The sequence below is a fragment of the Macrotis lagotis genome, chromosome 3, assembly GCF_037893015.1.
Source record: "Macrotis lagotis isolate mMagLag1 chromosome 3, bilby.v1.9.chrom.fasta, whole genome shotgun sequence".
Taxonomy (NCBI): Eukaryota; Metazoa; Chordata; class Mammalia; order Peramelemorphia; family Peramelidae; genus Macrotis; species Macrotis lagotis.
This window is the reverse complement of record NC_133660.1, coordinates 295,269,638-295,290,899: the sequence shown is the minus strand read 5'-3', so window position 1 is coordinate 295,290,899 and position 21,262 is coordinate 295,269,638. Positions and strand designations below refer to the sequence as shown.

Genomic DNA, 21,262 nt, shown 5'->3' with positions numbered 1-21,262 from the left:
TTTCTCCTAGAATCCTCCTGAATTTCCACTGGGCTGTAGCCCTCTGCTTCCTCTTTTGGTTAATGCTGGTCATAGCTGCCATTTTCCTCTTCCATCATGGGTGCGCTCTCTGAAACAGTCTTGCCTCTGGTAAACATTCCAGTTGACTGTATATGTTACATTCTATACAAGAAATCTCTCTGTGTTTAGGATCGCATTTGGCAGGGGAGTGAGTGGGGTAAAGGAGGAGAAAAAGAAAGAAGCTTTCTCCTTTTCTTTCCCATGAGTGAGTCCCTTTTTAAGTTTGACTAATTCTACAACTGAAATCTCTAAACTGGAGAACTTGTTCATTGTTTGAATTCAATGTTCATTGCCTACTATTTTATACACAAACCCAATCAATCAATCAATCAGAATTTATCAGGCCAACTATGTACTTGCTGGTAATACACCTACAACAAATGAAACAATTCCTACTGGCAATGAATTTGCATTCTAAAAGGGAAAACCGCAGGAGCTTGCAAACATTAATGTACATATATGCACATGTAGATATAACATGTATGTTTTTTTTTAGTTTTTTTGGAAGGCAAACAGGGTTAAGTAGCTTGCCCAAGGCCACACAGCTAGGTAATTATAAAGTGTCCAAGACCGGATTTGAACCCAGGTACTCCTGACTCCAAGGCCAGTGCTTTATCCACTATGCCACCTAGCCACCCCACATGTATGTTTTTGTACACACATAAACATAATGTATATGTGTATGTATAAGAAAATATTAAAAATGCATATCATTTAATGACAAAGCATTTTGGGGATAGAGAACACTGATAGTTGAGGAGAATCAGGAAAGCCTTCATTGTCTGAATCTTGAAGGAAGAGAGGGTTTCTATGAGGCAGAAATAAGGAGGAAGGACATTCCAGGCATGGAGGTAAGTCTATGCAAAGATATGAATTTAGGAGGCAGAGTCATATATGAGAAAAAAGAGACTGATTTGGCTGAATCACAGAGTGTGAAGAGGAATAATGTCTAACAAACCTGGAAAAGTGGTGAATGTCATGAGATTAAGGTATTTCTCTGAGGGGGAACAATTTGTTACCTTGGAGGGAAAACTGAGAGAACACACAGTTGGCAACAGTGGAGCAGGAAAGGAGTGAGCAGCTTTCAGAGATCTGATTTACAGCACTGCATTTACTCATCTGGGCCAGAGCACTCACAAACACCAAAACTAGTTTGATGAAAATGATGGGGAAATATATAGAAGCTGCTAAATGAAAAATGAGCATTCCACAAGGTTTACCAGCAGGATAGTTCATCCAGTTCTAAGAAGGCAGAATTTAATTCTATCAAAAGTAAGGTCCAAGCAAAGCTTAGAGAGATACAGAACTCTTGGCTCAGTAAGAAGGCAGGTGAAATTCAATTTTATACAGACAGTAACAAACCAAAATGCTTTTATGATGCCCTGAAGGCTATTAATTAGCCAAAGACTTATGGTATATCTCAACTACTCAGTGCTGATGGATCCTCATTGGTAATGATAGGGATTTGATCCTAGAGAGTTGGGATGAACACTTCCATAGTGTCCTTAACAGACCATCATCAATAAATGCAAAAGCCATTGATCATTTCCCTCAAGTTGAAGTCAATTAGTCCCAAACTGAAGTTCCAACTGGAGAAGAGGCTTTGAATGCCATTAGGCCCCTTTCAAGTGACAAAGTACTTAGTGCTGATTCTATTCCAGCCAAGATCTACAAGGTTGGGGCGGGGAGTCCATTGCTCATTGAAAAACTGACAAATTTTCCAGGTTATATGGCATGAAAGGGATTATCCCCCAAGAATTCAAGGATGCCTCCATCATCCATCTTTATAAAGGTAAAGGGAATAGATTGCCCTGTGGCAATCACAAGGGTAATTTCTCTTTTAGTCAATTGTTGGTAAGATTCTTGCCACAGCCCTTCTTAATACAATGATCCTTAACCTGGAAGCTGGCCAACTCCCGGAGAGCCATTGCAGGTTCAGAAAGGGTAAAGAAACAGTCAATATAATGTTTGCTACCCAACAACTCCAGGAAAAATGCCAAGAACAGAACAGAGGTCTATAATTTGTAGATGTGACTAAGGTCTTTGATACTATCAGTCACAAGGGTTTGTGGAAAATTATGCCAAAATTTGGTTGCCCCCAGAAGTTCATAAGTATTGTATGTCAATTTCATGATGGCATGCATGCTTGGGTTCTGGGTAGTGGACCATGCTCTAGAGATTTACCAGTCACCAATGTAGTGAAGCAAGGATGTGTACTCCATCCCATATTTTTTAGCATGATGTTTTCAGTCAACTTATCAAATGGCTTCAATAAGGATCTCAAGGTCAATTACCACACTAATGGCAAAATTTTCAACTTCAAAAGGCTACAAGCCAAGATCAAAGTGAAGGGAATGATGGTGCTTAATCTTCTGTTTGCAGATGCTTGTACTCTCAGTGAAGCCGCTGAAGCTGAGATGAAACAACGTATGCATCAATTCTCTGTTGCTTGTGCTCATTTTGGTCTAACAATTAAAACCAAGGAAACACAGACCGTACCTCACCAACCATATGTGGATCATAGCAAATGGAGAAGTTTTGAGTACTGTAATCAAATTCAATTTCCTTGGCAGTGCCCTTCCCAGGGAGGTGCACACTGACAATGAGGTTGACACACACATTGCCAGAGCTAGCTCAGTATTTAGAAGGCTCTGAAAGAAAGTGAGGCATTAGAAACTGAATTGCTTTCATTTAAATTGACTTAGGAAGATTCTGAAGATCATATGGCAGGAGAAGATACCAGACAATGAGGTCCTTTTCTTGAGCTAAACAGTCCAGCATTCCAACATTACTACAGAGAGGCAGCTAAGAAGGGCTGGATATATTGTTAAAATGCCAGATGCATGCTTGCCAAAACAACTATTTTATGGAGAACTCACACAGGGCAAGTGCTCACAAGGGAATCAGAAGAAGCAATAGTGAGACACCCTGAAGGTGTTATTGGACTTAGAATCGATTGTACAGGATGGGAGACACTGGCACAGGATCACCCAGCATGGTATGCCCTCATCAGTGAGGGGGCTATGCTCTATAGGGAAGGCAGGATGGAAGCAGCTCAATTTAGTAGGGGTTTAGGGAGTCTGAAGAAGCGATACCGAGACACCCTGAAGGTCTCATTGAGGAACATTAGAATGAGACACATAAGTTTAAACACTTCAGCTTTTCACCTGGATTATTTGTGCATGACCTGTGGTGGAGTATTCTGAGATCATATTTATCTGATTAAAAATAGTCAGATGTACCATAATTTCCCTCATATGTATTGATGTCATTTTGGTCTTTCTCAATAGAAGAATAAGAACCAAGCATATCCACATCCTCGAAGTACAATCTTTTCAAGTACATTCAAAATTTTAACTATCCTAGGAGAAATAAAATTCTTAAGAGCTGCAAGCGTTAGCTTCCCTTGTAGAGTTATATACAATTTAATGCTCTCAACTAGCATGTTTTGTTTTCTTTTCCTTTTTCCATTTATCATTTTATGCATCTCTTGAGTCTTGTATTTAAAGATTGAATTCTTGGTTCAGTTCTGGTCTTTTTATGAGAAAATTTTGGAAGTCCTCTATTTCATTGAATATCCATGCTTTCCCTTGACAGAATAGGCTCAACTTTGCAGGGTAAAGTTCTTTGTTCTCCAAAATATCTTATTCCCAGTCCTCTGATCCTTCAATGTTGAAATTGATAAGACTGCTGTAAGTCTGATTGTTTCCTTTGTATTTAAATTGCTTCTTTTTGATTATGTCTAGTACTTTCTCCTTTATTTGAGAATTCTGAAATTTGGCTATTCCAGTCCTTAGATTTTTTTTATCCTGGAGTATCTTTCTGGAGAAGCTTTGTTCATTCTTTCAATTGCTATTTTGTATTCTTGATCTAGCAGATTTTCCCTGATAATATCCTGAAATATATTGTCCCTGTCCTTTTTTGAGCTAGGCTTTCTGGTAGACCAATAATTCATAAATTATCTCTCTTGGGTGTATTTTCCAGGTCATTTGCGTTTTCTAAAAGGTAGTTTTATGTTTTCTTCAATTTTTTTCTGCCTTTTTATTTTGATAAAATCTTGATGTCTCATAAATTCATTGGTTTCTATTTGGCCAACTTTAAATTTTAGAGTTTTATTTTTTCAGTTAGCTTTAGTGTTTTCTTTTCCAATTGGTTAATTTTACTTTTTGCTGACTTACATTCCTTTTTCAATTGGTTGATTTGAGTTTTAGATGAGTTTCGTTCCTTTTTCAATTATTCAATTTCCTTTTTTGAAGAATGATGTTCTTTTTCCAGTTAGTTATTTTTACTTTTAAAGGAGCTGATTTCTTTAGTGAATTTTTCATAATTTTCCTGCATGATCACATTTCTTTTTTCCATTTTTTTCTTGCTCTTTTCTTTCATTTTAAAATTCTTTTTTAAGCTCTTCTATGAAGTTTTGGATTTGAGTCCATTTTATAAACTCCTTTGGGACTTGCCATGAAGGAAATATTTCTCTTCTTTCTTCTTATGAGGTGGCATTTTTATCATCTCTAGGCATAGAAACTTTCTGTGGTTAACTCTTTATTAGTTTTTTGGCTCATCTTGATTGTTTGAGTTCCTCTCTTGGGACATAGGGAGTATGGAGCCAAGCTTTTTTATGCTGGGCTGGGATCTCATCTCTGGTTTATCACTGGCCAAAATATTGCTTATGCAGCCCTATGCAGAGGTTTGTTTCCTCCTTTATGTCCAGGCTCTGCTTATGCAGTAATTTCTCTCAATTTAGTTCTGTCTTTGCCCTGGTGGTGCCAGGGTTCAGACTTTGAGATTGGGACACTCCCTACTGGCTTGCTATCTAGCTGCAGGTTCCAACCTGTGCTGTTGTCTAGCTGCCAGGACCTGGACTGAAAATCTCCTGCTGACTTTCCCACTCCCCTGTCCAGCTGGACTTTACTTCTTTTCCCCCTGAAGAAATAGACCTTAACTGAAGATCCTCCACAATGTCTACAATTGAAAACTTATTTCAATCTTGTCTTTTTAATGCTTCCAAAATTAGAAGGAAAGCAGAAATCTAGGAAACAATCTTCACAATTAGGAGTTGTGATAAAAGTCTCACTTCTAAAATATATAGAGAACTGCATTAAATTTGTAAGGTTACGAGTCATTTCTCAATTGATTATATATTGGATATATAAAGATATGAAAAAATGTTCCAAATCATTATGATTAGAGAAATGCAAATTAAAATAAATCTAAGGTATCATACCTCTCAAATTGGCTAAGATAAAGAGGCAAAATTATAAATGTTGGAGAGGTTATAGGTGGATTGGGACATTGATTCATTGCTGGTGGAATTGTGTACTGATCCAACCTTTCTGGAGAGTAATATGAAACTATGCCCAAAGAACAATAAAACTGTTCATACCCTTTGACCCAGCAAATTCCAATTCTAAGTATATATCCAGAAGAAATTTTTTAAAATGGGAAAAGTCCCACATTTCAAAATATAGCAGCTCTTTTTGTAGGGGCAAAGAATTGGAAATTGAGGGAATGCCCATCAATTGGGAATGGCTAAATAAGTTATGGTACATGAATACTATGAAATATTATTGTGCTATAAGAAACCATAAATGGTCGAACTCTAGAGAAGCATGGAATGAATTACAGGATCTGATGCTCAGTGAATGGAGCAGAACCAAGAGAACAATGTACACATTAAAAACAATATTGTGAGATGATCAACTTAGATGGAAGCAGTTCCTCTCAAATATTTCAGAGAGCAAGGTCAACCTGAAGAGAAATGTTATGGACAGTGTTATCTACATCCAGAGGAAGAAAAACATAACAAATCAAAACCAAAAAACCCTACAAAATCTGAATGAACAGGGGCAGCTGGATGGATGGAGCACTGGTCTTGGGGTTGGAAGTTCAAATCCACTGTGGGAGGCGGCTAGGTGGTGCAGTGGATAGAGCACTGGCCTTGGAGTCAGGAGTACCTGGGTTCAAATCCGACCTCAGACACTTAATAATTACCTAGCTGTGTGGCCTTGGGCAAGCCACTTAACCCTATTGCCTTGCAAAATCTAAAAAAAAAACCATAATAATTATCTAGCTGTGCGACCTAGGGCAAATCACTTAACCCTATTGCCTTACCAAGAAAAGAAAAGAAAATTGATATTCAATGAAATAGAGAACCTTCAAGCATTCCTGATGAAAAGATCATAGCCAATCAGAATCTGAATGAACACTGCATTCACTTTTTAAAAAATTTCTCTTATGTATCTTTCCTCTCTCATGGTTTCCTTTCGTTTCCCTTAATCCTAATTCCTCATGCTGAAAATGACTAATCTGTAAACATGTTAAAACATGTTTATGTTAAACATGTGTATATACAATATTCACTTGACTGTTCACCACTGAGGGGAGAGGGGTGGGAACAGAGCATGGAAGGAAATTATGTAACTTAAAAATGTGCATATTCATGTGGATAATTGTTGTTCAAAACCTTTCATAAAGTGTAATTGGAAAAATAAAACAAAACATCAATTGAAAAAAAATTTTTAAAAGAATTATGACTTATGAAAAAAATGTTTAAAAGAGAGAATTATGACTTATAAACTATCTCCAAGACAAGCAAAAGGCATTTATTTGGGGGGTTGGAGGGGGGAAGGAGGTGTCATACTTCCCAGTGGACTCTACTTCCAAAGGGAGGAAGGGTGCTGTCCTGGGTGAAATTATGGAACAAGAACGCCTGTATTTCTAATAGGATATACTAGTTTTGTCGTGCAAGAAGGAATTTGTTATTGTGCAGAGAGCAAGTAGCTTTGATGGAACTGAGCAGGTGGTTACCAGAATGCATACAGAAAAGCCCTCTTCGGGTGGTACTGATATATGATAATGATCATAAGTTCATTCAGAGGATAGCAAAGAAGGGTAATATGCATGAGTTGTTCTAGGGGATATCTCTCCTGTGGTTTATGATCCAGGGTTCCAGGTCCACATCGCTATGGTACTGTTCCCTTATTGACCTAATCAAGAGTTAGTTCAGGTATACTAGCTATTATAGTCTAATGGAAATCGTGGGGAGTCAGGGAATTGGGGCTGTGGTTTATTATTATAGGCTGGCCTCTGTTGTATGTGTAAACTGGATGATGTGGCCAGGTGGTGGTGTTATATCAAGGCGTACCTTTGGATTCTAATGAGGTCCTATGAAAAAGTAAGGAAATTGGGTCAAGTGTTTCAGCTAGGATCCCATCAGAGGGTTAGCCTTGGAGTCAGTATCTAGAGAACTAGCCTTAGAATCACCAAGACCTGAGTTCGATCCTCTTTGCAACACATTTTGGTCATGTGATGGCAAATCACTGAAACTGTTCACTCCCAAATCCCTTTGTAACAAGATCATCTGTAAAGGAATCTGTATCAGCAGAAACTAGTGGAGAGAGTTTCCTCTACAGTACCCTATATTGATTAAATTCTTGTTGTGGTGCAAGTAGAGGTGCCACCCAGATCAATGAAAGGCAACTTTCAAAGGAAGGTAAAAGTTCACTGGAATGCAAAGGTAGAAATCATACTTGAGCTAATTCATACTAACATTGCTCAAACCCAGCAGATGACTTTCTAAATCCCATTATTTTAAGATGCTCTTCTTGCTAATGACTTCTTCCAGAATAGGAAATCCAATCCCTGGAGATTTGGTGTGCTGGACCTAACGATCTAAATTTGGTACAAATAGCCTTTGGTGAGATGTGCCATTTCTTCTGTTGAGATTAGGAAATTGATTAGAAGCTGATACTCCCACTTCCTACAGATTATCCAGTGTAGAAAGCTACTGCTCAATTCACTGTCCTTAATTTACCTAGCTATTATGTTTTCATCAAATGTTCTTTACTGAAGTCTGTGTCAATCTGATTTTGTCTATGAGAAATATACTGGGTGGGACTCCAAAATGACATCACACACATCACATACACACACACACACACACACACACACACACACACAGTGTCATGATATCTCAAAGTTCCATGGGGGTCTGATGGCACCTGTGCTACATTTGGAGGAATCTGTCCAGTTTTGAAGTTAGTGTATATAGAGAGAGCATCTACACCATGGCATGTCACAGCTCTAACATGAGGCTTCTGGATTCACTTTCACCCACTGTAGTCTGTGAAAAGAATTGCTACCACAAGATTAAACTCAGCTACTCTCTAAGTATCTACTCAGTCTGTGGAGGGGAATTTACTTTTCCTTTCAAAAGAAGAAACTAGGGGCGACTAGGTGGCGCAGTGGATAGAGCACAGGCCCTGGAATCAGGAGTACCTGAGTTCAAATCTGATTTCAGACACTTAATGATTGCCTAGCTGTGGTAGCCTTGGGCAAGCCACTTAACCCTATTTCCTTGGGGGGGGGGGGGGGGGGCTAAAAAAAGAAAAGAAACTATCCGGAAAATTCTCCAAAAGTAATGATGTTTTGGCCTTAAGGAAGAGCCAAATCAGCTTAAAGGTACGTTTATGTTAGTTCCAAAGGTTGTTACCTTGAGCCAGGCTGGGTGGGGAAGCCCTACCTCCAGGTCAGACCTCCCACTGATGGGCATTTCCTCCTCACTTAAATACCACTATCCTTTAGGAGTTTAACTGGAAATGTCACATCACTTGGATCAACCAAGGAATGGTAAGGCCTCCAATGCAGGATGTGGCTGAAGAAAGGCAAAGAAGAGGCAGAGGTTTTGACAGGGAAGGAGGTGGTGGAGAGGAATTCCAACAGATCTAACCGAACTTCAAGAAAATGTATACCTAGAGAGACTTCTGAGGGAATTAGAAAGTGAGTCTTTTGTTTTGTGAGTGGGCTGTAAGCACCTTTTCAAATGTAAATTGTCTTAACTACCAGAGGGTACTAAACTAGACCTCACCCACTCCTTTCTGTTCTCTAATTTGATCCAAAGTGGGTTTGTAGGAAATAAGGGAATTTCCAATGACTTGTTATAGAAATGTTTAAAACTCACTTACCCCTGACATGTTTTCTTGCTCCTCAGAGACATTCTTCTATTTATTTAAAACCAGCCATACTCAATGATGACACATTTAGATCTTAAACATAATTATACATTTAGCAAAAAGGGGGAAAGAGTAATAATGACATCCCATGGGCTCATATATTAAGCAAATGCAGGGATGATCAACTCAGCAAAACCACAATTAACCTGCTTCACATTCTCCCACCAAAACATTTAACATCTGTGGGAGCAGTGGGAGCATATTTACTTCTGCCAAGGAGGCTTATGAGGGAGGAAAATCCATTTGACTGGGATGTCACAATGCCAGTTTGTCAATTTTGATATCATCTTTCTGCCTCAGGAATTGTCCATAAAAGCTCTTTGTTGAACATTACAATTGCATTGGATAATGGCTTCTACTGATAAATTCACCACATTTGACTAATCCCACTATGGATTTGATATCTCAGCCAAATGTGCCAATTCATTGGACAGCTTCTTTGCTACCATGTTCTCTATATGTTCATCTGAACGAATGCCTCTCAGCAACATGGGGCTGTGTGGAGAGTTTGTCTTTAACACAGTTCTGTAATCTATCCTTTCCTCATTCTCTTACTTTGGTACTCAGAGTCTAGGCCCTCTCTGTGAATGATCCAAACTTGGACACTTAAAATCCCTTGAGGGGAGGCAGGTCTATGAGACAACCAGAATCCTAAATTCAAGATATCCTGGCTCTGAGTGGGGAGGGAGATCTTCGAGGCAGTCAATGGTTTTCATTGACCCATGCAATGACTTGTATCAGAACCTCATAAAATGTAATGGTGCCTGTCTGGAGGACCTTATGTTAGATCAAGGGAGAAGACATGTAGCCATATAAATTTAGGGAAAAGGAATAAACTATAAGCAACATAATTCAGGGGTTCAAATCCCATTTATAACTGCCTACCAATGGTATATTCAAAGCTGGGCTTTACAATCCACTGGGCTCAGCCTCCAAACTTCAGAAATAAGAAAAATGATGCACAGTGAGTTTACATGACTTGCTCAGCATCACATAGCTAGTGTTTGAGGTGGGACTTGAACCCAGACCTTCCAGAGTTGAAGTTCAGCGTTCTATCCACCATCTTTGTGTCTCTATTGTCTCATTTCTAAAACGGGGACAATACAGTACTGTATGCAAAACACTTTGTGAACCATAAAGTCTCAGGTCAAAAAGTTTTTATCAAGTACCTTTCTTTTGCCAAGCCCTGGGATGTGAATATAATGAATGGCATACCATACTGTTCAGAGATATTATTCTGCTTATCAGAAGATTGGATCTAGAAGGGTTATTAGGGGATATCTACTACAGTATGCAAAATTCAGAAACTGAGACCCAGAAGGGGTAACTTGCCCAAATTCATACAATTAGCAGTTGAAGGAAGATTCAGGTACAAATCCTCTGCCTGCTACCTTCTGAACCCTGGTTCCCAAGCTTAGGAAGGTGACTCTCAGGTCTATTGAAGCTGCTCAGTCCCAGGTCAAGATTGAGGAAAGCAGGTACCTAGAGAGGATGGAGAGAGGAGAAACTAGGTACATCTGGCTGCTAGATAGTGCCCCACTATGTTCAGGTTCCTGTCAGCTCCCTCCTGATCCTATAGTTTCATGTATTAATCCACAAGCATTCAGTAAGTGCTTAGCCATGTCCCATAATTAATTAACTAATAAATATTTATTAAGTGCTTCCAAGGGGTAAAAATATAGAGGAAAAAGACATCTCAAACATTTCCAATATGATGAAAGAAATAAGGACTTATATAAGTATATATAGAATAAATATAGTCTCATGGATTTTCCCCAAGTTACAGATGCTAGAAATTGGTGGCCTAATATGTCTCTCCCTTCATCATGGGGAAAATTGTTGGAAATTCTCACTCTAAGTACCTAGATCCAGGGCCTATCCTCAAGGTCTTCTCCATATAGACCTATTTTCTGATGGAAGGGGGAGTGAAAATGAGCTGGTCATTAAGTCTAATGATGGGACGACAGTCAGTGACTTGCTTGAAGAGACTCCCTAACCAACCCTTGTATATTTTGGGCACCAACTTCACTAAAAAGTCATAAATGAATTTCTTGTTAGCCAAAAGAAAAGCAGAGCTCCCAGGATAAGGCAGAAGTTCTGTTTCCTGAGAGTTCACTTACCCCTGGTGTATATTATTGAATGAATAAATGCATTATCATTAAGGGCACAAGTTTTTTTTTCTAAGCTAGAAATTATTCAATAGGACTGGTGAACTTGGAAAAAGGTCTTTTTATCAATTAGATGTAACTTCCATCAGTTGCCCATTATGAAGTATAGATAAAGGGGGGCATTGGAATTTATTTGCTTAATATTAAAGGTCCTTTGCATCATTAGGAGGCCCCTGAACATTTCTAAGCCTGAAGACTTGGGTTTGCATACAGGCTTTGCCCCTTACTGCTTGTATAAAACCAGACAAATCACTTAATCTTTATACCTCAGTTTCCTCATGTGTCCAAAAAAGGATTTCAGAATAGATGGCTTCTGATGTCCCTTCCAACTTAGAATCCTCTATGATATTTAACAAACATTTCTTAAACAAACACACCACAGAGTTCCCACCAATAACGATCTATTTGTAGAAACGTCTTACTCATTCTCATCCCCTGGAAATCCCTGGTTTTCCTATCAGTCAGAAACTGAACCAGGCTGAAGGACATTGACCTGAAAGGGCCATGTTTAAGCAAAGGATATCATGAAACTTAAATAATATTGTAATGATTAGTTTGGATTAATAATTAACAGTATCAAATCCATAAGAATTCCTTCTCTTTTGATTTGAAGATTTTATATTAAATAAAAAATGATGAATACCCAACCTAATGACTTTAAGACCCTCTTTAGGAAGTCTTAAAATTTAGGCAGAGGTTTGACATTTATCTTTATCCTCTGTAAGGATGGTAAAATTCATGTTGCTGAAGATGTTTGGAAAAGTAACCAGCAAAATTTAATAGAGTATCTCATAATAGAAAAGCCTTGGAAGGGGAAACTGAGGAAAGATCAGAACTTACTTGGAGCTTTCCTCCATTCTTGAGGAGATGGGTGTCTCTAGAGAAGAAAGACCAAGTCTTCTGCTCCAAGATGCCTATAGACTTGATAGTCTTTCTCAAGTCCTCCCTTTTCTACCACAGTTCAGTCCTATCTTCTCTTTACCCTTTCACCAGATGCCTTTTCTTTGTCAGTTCTTCACAACTATATGTTTTCATTTCCATTATCAGAATCTCAAAAGCTTTCTCCTCAGCTCTGAAGAAGCTATATCATTTGGACAAGCTCCATAGGGAGTGATCAAGTCACTCAGAAGGGACTTCCCAGACTTCCCATTGTCCCTAATGAAATGTCTTTGATTAAGGATATATTTAATTTTTTTATACCTAGTGAACAATCAAAACATATCACTTGTTTAATATATCAAGGTTCTACATCTCTTCACTTACTTTAAAATGAGTAGCAAATGATGGTGGCATTTCAATTACTCATTTTACCCTCACAATTTATGTCATTGGGAGCCCCCTACAAGCCATGAATGGGCATTCTGCTAGTAGTCTGACACCATGCAGCTTTCCATTTTGCACAGATCTTGAAAGTCAGTCTCTCAATTACCACATGTAGTTTCAGAGCTTTAGATAAGTCACTTCCACTCTTTGGAACTAAGTTCTATCTCTGTAAACTAAGGAGATCATCAGTAAGGTACCTGCTAGATTTAATATTCTATGAAATCATGGGAAAACTCTCCTCTTAGTTGCTATTTTATCTTTAGTTTCTTTATACAAAGAGAAAATGACAATGTAGCACCTATCTCATAGGGTTATTCTGCAGATCTAAATAGTTCATGTGAGAGGTTTTAGGCCATAGTGCACGGTGTGCATAATCTGCATTTGAGTCTCATCTTTGACACATTCCAGTTGTGCAGTCAAGGGCCGCACTAAACCCATAAATGTTCCCCAGAAGCTCTCTGCTGTACCATTAGTATCAGACATGTCACCTTTTGTACCAGTGGAGGACAATGGAGGCAATTTCTCCTCTGGGAGTTTTCTACACTAACCAACATTGCATGTTGAATCTCCCACTTTGGTTAAAATGTGAAAGCAGAGATAGATTTTTTTAAAAAAAAGCCAGAACTATGATCATTATATCCATCAATAATAATACTAATTATTAAAATTACGTTAATAATTTTGAAAAATCTTTGGTTACTTTCATAGGCTATTGAAAAGTTAACTCATAGACCTTTCCAACTTTTGTCCCTAATTTGATACATTCCCCCAGAGCTGAGATATGGCATCTTGGTCTCTGCCTAGATACTTTTCTGAATTGAATCATTGGATTAGAAGACTCGAATCATGAACAACTCTTCCCCAGAATTTTTGCTGCCTCTTTGACCTCCTTGTTTCTTAAGCTGTAGATTAGGGGCTTCAGCATAGGGATGATGATGCCATAAAACAGAAGCTACTTTATCATTTTCTTGTGACTCACTGGAAGAAGGATGCAAATACATGTAAAAAAGAGTCCCATATAAAATGGTGACAGCTGTCAAGTGGGAGGCACAAGTGGAGAAGGACTTGTGTCGCCCTGTGGCAGAGGGCACATGTAGGAGAAGAATACATTCATCACAGTGGTTGACAGGTTGAAGCCTGAAATGATGATTAGCATCATAACATTCATCTCAATACTGGAACAGGAAAGAGCAAGGAGTGAGGGAGCATCACAGAAAAAGTGATTGATTATGTTGGAGTTACAGAAGGATAGGGAAAAGAGAAAGCCAATTTGAATGGATGCAGTCACAGAACCCACGAAATAGGATACAGTCACCAACTGGATGGAGGCTCTTCGGGACATGATCATTGGATAATGCAGAGGTTTACAGATGGCCACATAATGATCTATGTCCATGGTGGCAAGGAGGTAACATTCAGTACTGGCAAAAATTCCATAAACCTCTAATTGCAACACACAACCTGAGAAGGAGATAGATTTGTGGGAAACCAGGAAGTTAAGTAGCATCTTGGGAGTGATAGCTGAGGTATAACACAGGTCAACAAAGGACAAATGTTGCAGGAAAAAATACATGAATCAATATTGCTGAGTAGGATCATGCCAACATTGCCTATTAGAGATATGACATAGATTGTGAGAAACCCAAGGAAAAGGGCATATTGCACCTCTTGCTGAACCAAAAATCCCAACAAAATGAATTCAGTTACTATGGTATCATTTCCTTGGGACATGGCTATCATGTGATCTGTAGATAAAGAGAGACAAAAATGGTCAAAGTTAAAATTATAGGCACCCACAACCGGGGGTGAAAATACATCTTAATTTCCTACTATGATAATTTATTTTAAATTTTTTATATTTCATTTTTATATAAAATTTATTTCTGTTATTTAGCCATCCTCATTCCTCAATGAACCTTTTCGTGAAACAAAGATAAATAAGGGAATGAAAAAAGAAGGAATTAGGAAGGTAATAAGCATTTGTATAGTGTCATCTATGATCCAGACATTGTGCTAAGGACTTTACAAATACTATCTCATTTCAGAAAGAAAAGAAAATGGAGAATGGTAAAATTCACCAAATCTCAAAATAATTTGGGGAGTAATGAATGAAGGAAGACGTATCTTAGCACATCACTTCCTAAGTGGATAAGGAAGCAAGGCAAGCAAGGTTCTAATTTCCCTCAATTGTAGTCAGTCTGGGGAAACCAAGTCCTTCAATGGTGATCACTTCAACCCTTCCTATTATTCCTGCCTCTGTGTCCCCTCTCTTGGCAGACTCCAATACTTCTGAAATTCCAGTCCACACACAAAGTCTGGCTAACCTAATCTTTCATCTCCTCTTTCAGGTTGGGAAAAGGACCCTTCCTTGGTATCTCCTGTGGCTAGAATGGGACTGTGCCAATGGTGAAGGAATCAGACACGGTGATACTTAAGATTTCTCTATTTCTGTACCCTGCTATTAAATGCAATTGTTAGCTTTATGAACAAAAAAAATCAATTAACAGCATTTATATCCCCTCCCTCTCACACTATTTCTGAATTAAAAGGAAAAAAACCAACTAAGCAAGCTTCTTGCAACAAATCATCACAAGCAAGCAAAGAAAATGCCCATGTTGTCCATGTCCAAATGAATTGTGATAACTAATATTTATACAGTGCCTTAAGTTTTGCAAAACTCTTCACATTTTCTAAGATGCTAATCACAATAGCTCTGGGAAGTCAATGTAATCATTATCCCCATTTTGGAGAAAAATAAGCTGAGGCAGAAAGAGGTTAAGTGACGTGCCCCATATCACACAGTTAGTTTCTAGAACCAGATGTGAACCTCAGAACTCTACCCACTATACTGCCTTACTTCTTTAAATATAGTTCTCATCTTACTTTACCTGCCTCTAAGTTTGTCTTTTTCTTTTGGAAATCTTGTACAGCCTACTTTGATGGAGACTGATCTCCAGTCAGCATTAGGTAATCTGGTTCAGGATCTTTACTGCAACGACCTGAGCAACATCTAAGACAACATTTCTTAGGGATTTCGGAACTCTGAGAAGGAATGATATATGAACCTTACAGCAAAACTTCAGATCTATTTAGTGACCTATACAGTGGAGTTGAGGCTATCTAGAAGTTCCTTTTTTTTTTTTTGCAAAATTCTGGGAATTGCACGTTTCAATTGGATTTCTCCCCCCTTCACAGAGGTTTCCAAGAAGTGGTACAGTTATTTCCAATCATGGATCATTTTCTCAAGATGCAAACTGCTCTCTTAAATCAGAATTGTCTGTAGAACCCCTGTGTTAAATAATGGGAAAATTGCCCATGCCCCCTTTGCATTATGGCTTAATTTTTAGAATGTAAAAGTTATATGGCGCCAATTAAGGAGGAATGAGGAAGATCGTGGTAGATGAAGACCTTGAAGACCTTCCAAGTGGAAACCAAGAAGGTTCTGGAAAACAATAAGTATAGTGCCCTTTTAAAATTTTGAAACAACTGTTCAGCCGTTGGCCCGTCATGCATAGAAAAGGGACTAATTTGGAGCCAAAGCATCAGTGCCAATTCTGAGAGCAGGAAGGGTCTTCAGGAGGGCCCTTGACAAATCTCATTTTTCAGGAAATTCAAACCTAGAGAAAGAGGCATCTTGGGGAAGGTTGGGTTTAGTCAGTCTATAGATTCTAGTATCTTAACTTCAAGACTCATGGGCCCCTTCAGAATTGCTCTTTCTGCATCCATGGCCTTTTCTTGGCGCCCATGGTTATATCTCTGACCAGATCACTATGGTGAGACTGCTGATCATCATTTCCCTACACAAGTGCTGCTCCAGCTTCAGGAGAACCAGTCCTTAGTGACAGTACACATATTCTAACTGTCACCCTATTGCTTCCATACCACTGCTCTCCTGGTATTCTTTGCCCCCCATACCACCTCCAGGTCCCAAATGTTCATACCACTTACTGTCCTAAAATAGCTAGAAAGACAATAAATGTCTATTTCAATAATACAGGTATAGTAATTATATAATGTTTTCAAAGCTGTTCTACTCTCTTGGCCTCTTTTTTGGTTTTCTTTTGCTCTCTTCTGTGCACTTTTTTACTTTCTTCCAACTTTTCTATTCGTGTTGGTGCCCCAGTCATCTCCGTCATCCAGACTCAAAATTCTCAAGATAGTCTTTACTTTTCCTATTCCCTCATATTTTATGCCCAATTAGTTGTTGAGGACTATTAGTTCTATGTTTAGAACCTTTCTTGCAGCTGTCCTTTCCTTGCTGTCCACACAGTCACTCCACTGGTATACTGTAAGGTCCCATTACTTCTAGTTTGGATGGTTGACATAATCTGCTAATGGTTGCCTCTCTGTTTCCAGCACCTATCGTCTAAATCTATCCCATAAATCCATCCATCCATCAATCAATCCCCTATCCAGCTGCCAGAACAACCTAAAGTCTAGGTCCCATAGTGTCACTGGCCTGCTCAAAGATATCCATTGGTTCTCTCCTGACTCCTTCTGGAGTAAAATACAATAATAACTTCTTAACCTAGAATTGATGGCTCTGGCTCCAAACTACATTTTTAGATATATTTGCCATGAATTCCCTTAACTCACTCTATATTCCAGCTAAATTGATCCCCAAATTGCATCTTCCACCTCTCTCTTTCTTGTAGCCTTTGATGTCTGAAATGAAATGCTTTCCCATTACATTTCAGAAGCTTTATGTGTCTACCATCCACAACCCAGGCAACAACTCCTCTGTGAATCTGATCCTAACATTCCACATTCTCCTCCTCATATTTTCCTAGACTGTTTTATCTGTGTCTCTCATTTGCTTTTCCTTATTCACTGCCTTTCATTGCTAATCTATTCCTGGACACAGGTGCTTAATAAATATGTATTGCCTGAATAAGTAGTATAGCTGGGTCTCATCTGAACAACTGGTAGAATGCAAATTGCTTTAAAGATCTGATTCAACTTTTAAGTCTTTGAATCCCTGACACCTAGCATCATTACTAATCCATAGGATTTAGAGTTGACAGGGACCTAAGAGTTCTTAGACTAGTTCCCTAATGTGGTTTAATGAATATTTGTCTTGTGAATTATTAGTAATATTAATAGCTGGTGTTTCTATGGTGATTTATGGTATTTAATTAAAAATGTTTGTAAAGTGCTTAGCACATCAATTAACATATAATGGGTGCTTTATAAATTCTTATCCATGTTCTTCTTATCTTCCTCCTTATTTTGTACAATGTTTTCATCCCATCCTCCTGGCATCCTCATAATAACCTTGAAAAGCTCTTTTATATTTTCTCCATTTCACAAATGAGGAAACTGAGACTGATGTCCCCAAGGTCACACTGCTAAGGGTGTAAACTTAAATCTGAATTCCACATCTATAACTCTAGGCATGAGACAACTGGCTGGCTCAGTTTCTCTCCTGCAAAATAAAGAGAATGGGCAAGATCCCCTATCAGCACTCTTTAGCTATAGATCCTAAGAACTCTAAGTCCCACAGGTGATATGGCCATTTCCTAACAGGTCAGTTGGTAATTCAAGAAGGTGAGAATTCCTACCTCCTCACCCCTTCAGCAGTGCCTCCCATTCTCTTTTCACTGTGCCTTTGTTGGAGATGAAAGGCTTCTGCACAGTCTCAGAATCTGTGCCTCTGTTCCTCTGATACTGGTCTTCCTGGCTCTTCTTCTCTTCCCAAACATTAAAACACATACAGTTCATTGGAAATAATGGGAAATTAATTGCATTTTAGGAGAAGTATAACACTCAGAGAAGCCATATTTCCATCAGGACCAGGCTGACTTGCAATCTCAGATGGCCTCTCTTCAGGGCTCCAAATGTGAGTACCCATAAGCTAACCTATTGGAATTGGGACCAGTTCTCCTGGGCATCTCTGGCCCCAGGGGATGAAGAAAGCTCAAATGAAACAGTAATTATTAGTTGATTTCCTGAAGAACTGGAGATGAGCTTCCCAGAGGATGTTTATTGCTGTTTACAAAATACTTAAAAATCATGCTGTAATAATAATCCCAATTACAACCCATATTTACTTTAAGATTTACTAGAGTCCTCATTATAACCTTCAGAGGCAATGCTAGTAATGTCATTGCCATCCTTTCTCATTTTTATATTATATATATATATATATATATTTCATCAAATATTTTCCAAGTACATATAAAAATTAACATTCTTTTGCTTTACTTTTGAGATTCAATTTGAGATTTTGAGATTTGAAATTTGAGATTCAATTTGAAATTTGAGATTTCTTCCTCCCTACCACCCCATTCCCTTCCCTGAGAAGCTTAAAAATTTGATATCATTCTAATCTTTGCATTCTCCCCATACACTCTAAAAAAGACATAGGTTTGATCATTGCAGGTGTGGGGGGGGGGGCTATTGCTGAAAGTAGTTTTTCAAATTTCACATCTGCCCTTGAAGCCTTATCCAGTGACTGGTGAGGCACTCCAAGGTCTACAAACTTCCCTTAATTCTCTCATAAAAGTGGTTATGGACAATCATATAGCCCTTGAGTGTCTACTAGCTGAAAATGGGGGAAGTGGGTTGGTGTGTTTAGTAGCTAAAACCTCAAGAATAATTTTAGACAGGTAGAAATTTACATTAATAAGATTATTGAACAGGTTGAATATGGCATGATACCAACAGCCAGAGTTCAGTTTTTTTCATCAAAAGCATTTTGCCTACAGGAACTTGGTGATATCTTCTCTTTGGCCCTATCATCCTCCAATGTCTCACTAACTTAATGTCCCATTGCACAGCTAGTCTTTTCATTGTATCCCCTGACTCTTTAGAACATGAAGGTATGGCAAACTCAAAATTCATATCAGCTTCTTATTGGCCTTTTAGTGGTCCACAGATCACTTTGGTCAAAAGAAGGGAATATGAATATGGGTTCTTTAATGATTAGAATAACCATTAGCTATGATAGAGTTTTCCTTCTTTATAGGGGAGCAGGTCAATGGAGGTACATAGTCACCAGTCAATCAGAGGGACTTCTAAAGCCCAAAACTGATTGACTTACCATTGGGGTTTTTTTTTTTTGAGTGAACTCCAGTCCAATTTGGAGATTCCAGTAGCTGCCATAAACTACAGAACCAATTTGGACCAGCTTAAGGGAACCTTTGAGCAGCAGCTACAGACTTAAGGGAACCTTTGAGCAGCAGCTACAGACTCAAGACCTAGCTCAAGGCTTTCTAAACATACCACTTACTTTTGTGTACGGATATCCCTCTTTCCTTAATCCGCCCCGCACTCTTCAAACGTCCTTAGAAACTATATTATAGCAATCTTTTCTCACTTCCCTTGCGCAACTAAGATTTTCTGTTCTACTTGTACAAGCTGGTATCTTCTCAGAAAATAAACAGAAAAAATATTTCCTCTCTAGTTTTTTAAAGTAGTATCTAGAGAAAACTAAAAGCAAAAAGAATGAGGTCAGGAGGAAGATAAGTCAGAAAATTTAATCTAAAGATTTTGTCTCTTCTTTCCAGGTTAGTCACATGCTCCTACTCCTGATAACTGTGTTTATTTTTAATTCCTATTTTTAATTCATTTAATTCATTTTTAATTCCTATTGGTTAGACATTGCAATTTATCCTCTGAATTGCATGCTCTGCCAGTTCTGAAGGACAGTGCCCCAGCCTTTTCTAAGGGATGAGTAGTTCTGAGTTAAAGGAATCATGAGTATTTCATTGACCAAAGGGTATCCACTAAGTACTATCAATGTGATGTATTATGTTATTGATTCCAGAAATCTATTGTTCTTCCTTATCCAGGGTGGGGGGTGGGATGAGATATTGTGCCTTTTCTGAGAATGTTCCATATCTAGAAGCTAAGTCAACATCTGGGTGTCCTCTACCTACAAGGACTGGAGCACAAGAGTCAAGTCCAAATACGCCTTGGATATTTTATTTATGTTGGCATATGGAGGTGGCTTTGCTATAATATCAATATTGCAGAATTATAAAGATTAAAGCACATCAAGAGTAATGTCTTAATGTATGTGTAAATTGCCTTTAAATGAGGCAGAGTTGTGCAAAGGCCCAGTCTTATTCTGTCTTCTTAAGTATTTGAAGTCTAATGGCAGGACAAGAGTCAACATGGCAAGTGATGGCTCAAGATGCAAAGGGTGATTTTGGTATCTGATCTCTGACTGAGCTCTAAGCCTTCCACAGAGCCGACTTCAGCCAGCTTCAGGATGTTGGAACAAATTGCTCTGACCTGCCCATTCTCTCAGTGAAAAGTCTTCACATGTATAAACTCACTAAGAAGGTTGAGACCTGTTGGCTACCCTCAACTGGTTTAGCCAGTCTGCCTAGATGGTTTATCAGGGTGTGGCCCTTATGCATGTTACAGCTTCTAGAAGTCACAGGTAAGAGTTGGGGGAAAGTAGGGAGGAGGATGAACTGCCATAGAGAGGGCTCACATCAAAGGTGTTAGTCCTTCCTGAACACCCCATACACTACAGTAGCTAAATGGCCCAATAGCTAGAGCACAAAGACTAGAATTAGGAAAACTCATCTTTCTGAGTTCAAACCTAGCCTCAAACACTTAATAGCCATATGACCCTGATCAAGTGACAATGATAATTGTCTCAGTTTCCTCATCTGTAAAATAAACTGGATGAGAAAATGGCAAACCACTCTAATATTTTGCCAAGAAAACCCCAAAGGAACAGTCTGA

General features: G+C 38.6%; 1 pseudogene; it reads right to left on the bottom strand.

Annotated features, from left to right (window-relative positions):
- Positions 1–13,406: 13,406 nt before the first annotated feature.
- Positions 13,407–14,293, bottom strand: LOC141516768 (olfactory receptor 5AK2-like; annotated as a pseudogene).
- Positions 14,294–21,262: the final 6,969 nt, after the last annotated feature.